Below are 6,960 nucleotides of genomic sequence, written 5' to 3'. Positions count from 1 at the left end.
AGCATGGCCCATGAGGCCACGCCCAAGCTTGAGGGCCACCTTGGGCACAAACACGCATCGGGACAGGAAGCGGGAGCCCCGTGCTCAAGGAAGCCCTCTCAGTGGCTCGGCAAAGAGCCCGCATATGGAGATTGCCATGCCCCGAGGCCCCCATCCTAACGCGAGTTTGGGTTTTCCTGTCATCCGGACCCACGGCTCTGATCTGGAATCCCTCTTTGGGACGGACACCTGAGGCAGAATACAGGACTCCACCCTTCCCAGAGAATGACATGAAACTCTTGCGAGCCGGGCCAATTCCCCAGAGAAGGAGACTCGTCCATGGCCCATGAGTCCAACCCTTCATTCCATGGCCCTCCTGGATTCAAAATCCAGAGACAAAAGCCTGAAACCCCCACACACTCGCCCTTCGTTCCTATCCCGAGGAACTCCCCTCACGGTCTGTAGATCAGGCCTGCCATAGCCTCGGCCCCAAACCTAAGGCAAGCTTTTCTTTTCAGACTTCTGTCCCCACAGCCCTGGCCCACACACCCTCCAGGTTGGGGCCCCTGGAGCCACACCGCCGGCCTGCTCCAGCCCTCTCCAAGGAAACTCTGCCTAATCCGTTGGCCACAACCCTACAGATTAAGAGGATCCTCCAAGGTCCCTGAGGCCATCCCAATAGTGTAGGCTGCCCTGAACAAACAGGGGCGATCTGGCACAAGCTGACCAACTACCTCCACTCAGACATCACACTCTGGGGACGGATGTCATCAGAGATGGAAGATTGAACCGTAGAGACCCCTAGGCCCTCAGCGGAACAATTGCTTTGGATTCCAGGTGTCTCTCCTCAGAAGCCTGCTTTCCTATACCAGTAGATGGGGTTTTCCTGAGGCACCAAACGGAAAACCTCTCATCTCCTCATGGGAAGCTTGCTCTTTGGAGCTGTGTCCAACCTTCCATTGATGAGAATCCATCCGGGCCCCCGAGCCACCGCCACATTCCAAAGTCTCCATGGACACAAACCCACATGATGACCCATCCTCAGGAGAGTCCATTTCAACTCAGCCCCACCCGCCCCCCGCATACCTCCCCCGGAGGCAGCAGATTGAGCCTGCTTTGTCACTACGAGCCAATGGGAATGCGAGGTGGGGTGCCCAGGCATCCATCCTTAGAACCGTGCTCTCGAGTCTTTCCGAATGGGGCGTCCAAGAGGACTCGACTCTCCCGCAGAAGGAATCCTTGCACTTTGGAGCATGTCCCAACTCCCAGCGTGGGAAAACCTCCATGGCCTCACGAGGCGCCCTCTTCCTGAAGGGGCCACCATGGACACAAACTCCAACCTGAGCCAAAGTCGGATCCTCGCCCTGACTTCCGATGCAGAGATCTCATTTCAGCCTCTGCAGAGTGGGCCTGCCGTGCCCTCACCCCAACACATAACCCTAGCTTGTGTTCTCACACTTTTGTCCTCACACTCCTGGCCCGCAAGCCCTCCAAATAGGGAATTCTGGCGCCACAACGCAGCACTCTGCCTGCCCACCAGAAGAAAAACGTTGCCCTATGGGGCTGCCCAGAAACCCCAAAGGAGGGTCAACCTGCACGCCACGTGACTGCACCCCAATTCTATCGGCTGCCCTGGGCACTAATGCTCTGTATGAACCAGCCTGAGCCCTGACATCCCGACCGACACCCGGACACCAGGCAGTACACCCAGCACATCAGACCCGCCATGACCTTAGGCTGTCATCTCTTCCCAAGCTGGGTGTTCAGGATTCAGAACCTACACCTTATCTCCAATCCCCGGACAGGAGGGAACGTGAGGCAGAAATCAGAACTCCTCCATCCCCATCCAAGAAACCTTTCTGTTGGCCTGGTGTGCAACCTCCAGGGTAGGAGAAACCTGCATGGCCCAGGAGGCCACGCCCATGCTTGAGGTTCGCCTTGGACACAAAGACGCATGGTGACCCTCACCATAAGCCTCGTGCTCAAATCAGGTCTCTCAGTGGCTGGACCACGAGCCCGCCTAGAGGGCTTCCCATGCCCCTTGGGCCCCCATCCTAACCCGAGTTTGGGTTTTCCAGTCGCCGGGACCCAGGGCTCTGCTCTGGAATCCCTCTTTGGGAGGGACACCTGAGGCAGAATACAGGACTCCTGCCTTCCCGCAGAATGACCTGAGACTCTTCGAAGCCAGGCCAAATCCCCAGAGAGGGAGGCTCATCCATGGCCCAGGAGGCCACCCCTCCATTCCACGGCCCTCCTTGACACAAAATCCAGAGACAGAAGCCTGAGAAAAGCACGCACACTCGCCCTTCATTCAAATCCAGAGCAGCTCCCATCACGGTCGGTAGATGGGGCCTGCCATACCCTCGGCCCCAAACCTAAGCCAAGTTTGTGTTTTCAGACTTCAGGCCCCGCAGCCCTGTCCACACACCCTCAACGCTGGGGCCCCTGGAGCCACAGCGTCCGACTGTGCCTGCCCTCTCCAAGGAAACTCTGCCCATGCCACTGGCCACAAACCTACAGATTAGGAGAAGGCTCCAAGATCCCCGAGGCCATCCCAAGAGTGTAGGCTGCCCTGGACACACAGGGGTGATCTGACACAAGCTGAGCAAGTCCCTCCACTCAGAAAAGCAGATGGATGTCCCCAGAGACAGAAGATGGAACCGGACACTCTGTTAGGCCTTCCTCTGAACCCTTTGGTTGGTTTCCAGGCGTCTCTCCTCAGAGGCCTGCATTCCAATACCAGCAAACGGAGGTTTCCTGAGGCACCCATCAGAACAACTCTCCACTCCACAGGGGAAACTTACTCTTTGGAGCTGTGTCCAATCCTCAAGTTCGGAGAATCCTTCCGGGCCCCTGAGCCACTGCCACATTCCTAGGTCTCCATGGACACAAACCCACATTATGACCCATCCTCAGGACAGTCCATTTCCACTCAGCGCCCTGCGTAGCTCCCCCAGAGCCAGCAACCGAACCTGCCTTGTCGCTAGGAGACAATGGGAATGTGAGGTGGGATGCCCAGGCATCCGTCCTTAGCACCCTGCCCTCCAGTCTTTCTGTATGGGGCGTCCTGGAGCCATCTCACAGGACTCGACTGTCCCGCAGGAGGAATCCTTGCGCTTTGGAGCGTCTCACAACCCCCAGCATGGGAAAACCTCCATGGCCTCGTGAGGGCCCCCACTTCCTGATGGGGCCAGAATGGACACAGTCTCCAACCTGAGCCAATGTCGGATCCTCGCCCTGTCTCCAGATGCAGGAGATCTCATTTCAGCCTCTGCAGAGTGCCCTCGCCCGAAATCTCACCCTAGCTTGTGTTCTCAGACATCCGTCCTCACATTCCTGGCCCCCAAGCCCTCCAGATTGGCAATTCTGGAGCCACAAGGCAGCAGTCTGCCTGCCCACCAGAAGAAAAACGTGGCCCTAGGCGGCTACCCAGAAACACCCAATGAGCATCCACCTGCACGCCACTCCACTGCACTCCAATTCTAGAGGCTGCCATGGGCCCTCATGCTCTGTGTGACACAGCCAGAGCCCGGACTTCCAGTCGGACCCTGAGACAGCTGGCCACACACCCAGCACTTCAGGCCCGCCATGGCCTGAGGCCGTCCTCTCTTCCCAACCTAGGGTTTCAGGCTTCAGAACCTAGACCTTATCTCCAATCACTCCATAGGGGTGGACCTGATGCGGAAATCAGAACTCCTCCATCCCCATGGCAAGAAACCTTGCTGTTGGCATGGTGTTCGACATTCCGAGTAGGAGAAACCAGCATGGCCCATGAGGCCACGCCCAAGCTTGAGGGCCACCTTGGGCACAAACACGCATCGGGACAGGAAGCGGGAGCCCCGTGCTCAAGGAAGCCCTCTCAGTGGCTCGGCAAAGAGCCCGCATATGGAGATTGCCATGCCCCGAGGCCCCCATCCTAACGCGAGTTTGGGTTTTCCTGTCATCCGGACCCACGGCTCTGATCTGGAATCCCTCTTTGGGACGGACACCTGAGGCAGAATACAGGACTCCACCCTTCCCAGAGAATGACATGAAACTCTTGCGAGCCGGGCCAATTCCCCAGAGAAGGAGACTCGTCCATGGCCCATGAGTCCAACCCTTCATTCCATGGCCCTCCTGGATTCAAAATCCAGAGACAAAAGCCTGAAACCCCCACACACTCGCCCTTCGTTCCTATCCCGAGGAACTCCCCTCACGGTCTGTAGATCAGGCCTGCCATAGCCTCGGCCCCAAACCTAAGGCAAGCTTTTCTTTTCAGACTTCTGTCCCCACAGCCCTGGCCCACACACCCTCCAGGTTGGGGCCCCTGGAGCCACACCGCCGGCCTGCTCCAGCCCTCTCCAAGGAAACTCTGCCTAATCCGTTGGCCACAACCCTACAGATTAAGAGGATCCTCCAAGGTCCCTGAGGCCATCCCAATAGTGTAGGCTGCCCTGAACAAACAGGGGCGATCTGGCACAAGCTGACCAACTACCTCCACTCAGACATCACACTCTGGGGCGGATGTCATCAGAGATGGAAGATTGAACCGTAGAGACCCCTAGGCCCTCAGCGGAACAATTGCTTTGGATTCCAGGTGTCTCTCCTCAGAAGCCTGCTTTCCAATACCAGTAGATGGGGTTTTCCTGAGGCACCAAACGGAAAACCTCTCATCTCCTCATGGGAAGCTTGCTCTTTGGAGCTGTGTCCAACCTTCCATTGATGAGAATCCATCCGGGCCCCCGAGCCACCGCCACATTCCAAAGTCTCCATGGACACAAACCCACATGATGACCCATCCTCAGGAGAGTCCATTTCAACTCAGCCCCACCCGCCCCCCGCATACCTCCCCCGGAGGCAGCAGATTGAGCCTGCTTTGTCACTACGAGCCAATGGGAATGCGAGGTGGGGTGCCCAGGCATCCATCCTTAGAACCGTGCTCTCGAGTCTTTCCGAATGGGGCGTCCAAGAGGACTCGACTCTCCCGCAGAAGGAATCCTTGCACTTTGGAGCATGTCCCAACTCCCAGCGTGGGAAAACCTCCATGGCCTCACGAGGCGCCCTCTTCCTGAAGGGGCCACCATGGACACAAACTCCAACCTGAGCCAAAGTCGGATCCTCGCCCTGACTTCCGATGCAGAGATCTCATTTCAGCCTCTGCAGAGTGGGCCTGCCGTGCCCTCACCCCAACACATAACCCTAGCTTGTGTTCTCACACTTTTGTCCTCACACTCCTGGCCCGCAAGCCCTCCAAATAGGGAATTCTGGCGCCACAACGCAGCACTCTGCCTGCCCACCAGAAGAAAAACGTTGCCCTATGGGGCTGCCCAGAAACCCCAAAGGAGGGTCAACCTGCACGCCACGTGACTGCACCCCAATTCTATCGGCTGCCCTGGGCACTAATGCTCTGTATGAACCAGCCTGAGCCCTGACATCCCGACCGACACCCGGACACCAGGCAGTACACCCAGCACATCAGACCCGCCATGACCTTAGGCTGTCATCTCTTCCCAAGCTGGGTGTTCAGGATTCAGAGCCTACACCTTATCTCCAATCCCCGGACAGGAGGGAACGTGAGGCAGAAATCAGAACTCCTCCATCCCCATCCAAGAAACCTTTCTGTTGGCCTGGTGTGCAACCTCCAGGGTAGGAGAAACCTGCATGGCCCAGGAGGCCACGCCCATGCTTGAGGTTCGCCTTGGACACAAAGACGCATGGTGACCCTCACCATAAGCCTCGTGCTCAAATCAGGTCTCTCAGTGGCTGGACCACGAGCCCGCCTAGAGGGCTTCCCATGCCCCTTGGGCCCCCATCCTAACCCGAGTTTGGGTTTTCCAGTCGCCGGGACCCAGGGCTCTGCTCTGGAATCCCTCTTTGGGAGGGACACCTGAGGCAGAATACAGGACTCCTGCCTTCCCGCAGAATGACCTGAGACTCTTCGAAGCCAGGCCAAATCCCCAGAGAGGGAGGCTCATCCATGGCCCAGGAGGCCACCCCTCCATTCCACGGCCCTCCTTGACACAAAATCCAGAGACAGAAGCCTGAGAAAAGCACGCACACTCGCCCTTCATTCAAATCCAGAGCAGCTCCCATCACGGTCGGTAGATGGGGCCTGCCATACCCTCGGCCCCAAACCTAAGCCAAGTTTGTGTTTTCAGACTTCAGGCCCCGCAGCCCTGTCCACACACCCTCAACGCTGGGGCCCCTGGAGCCACAGCGTCCGACTGTGCCTGCCCTCTCCAAGGAAACTCTGCCCATTCCACTGGCCACAAACCTACAGATTAGGAGAAGGCTCCAAGATCCCCGAGGCCATCCCAAGAGTGTAGGCTGCCCTGGACACACAGGGGTGATCTGACACAAGCTGAGCAAGTCCCTCCACTCAGAAAAGCAGATGGATGTCCCCAGAGACAGAAGATGGAACCGGACACTCTGTTAGGCCTTCCTCTGAACCCTTTGGTTGGTTTCCAGGCGTCTCTCCTCAGAGGCCTGCATTCCAATACCAGCAAACGGAGGTTTCCTGAGGCACCCATCAGAACAACTCTCCACTCCACAGGGGAAACTTACTCTTTGGAGCTGTGTCCAATCCTCAAGTTCGGAGAATCCTTCCGGGCCCCTGAGCCACTGCCACATTCCTAGGTCTCCATGGACACAAACCCACATTATGACCCATCCTCAGGACAGTCCATTTCCACTCAGCGCCCTGCGTAGCTCCCCCAGAGCCAGCAACCGAACCTGCCTTGTCGCTAGGAGACAATGGGAATGTGAGGTGGGATGCCCAGGCATCCGTCCTTAGCACCCTGCCCTCCAGTCTTTCTGTATGGGGCGTCCTGGAGCCATCTCACAGGACTCGACTGTCCCGCAGGAGGAATCCTTGCGCTTTGGAGCGTCTCACAACTCCCAGCATGGGAAAACCTCCATGGCCTCGTGAGGGCCCCCACTTCCTGATGGGGCCATCATGGACACAGTCTCCAACCTGAGCCAATGTCGGATCCTCGCCCTGTC

This window comes from Martes martes (genome assembly GCF_963455335.1).
Source record: "Martes martes genome assembly, chromosome: Y".
Classification (NCBI taxonomy): domain Eukaryota; kingdom Metazoa; phylum Chordata; class Mammalia; order Carnivora; family Mustelidae; genus Martes; species Martes martes.
The sequence above is the reverse complement of the archived record's forward strand: the minus strand, read 5'-3'. Positions refer to the sequence as shown.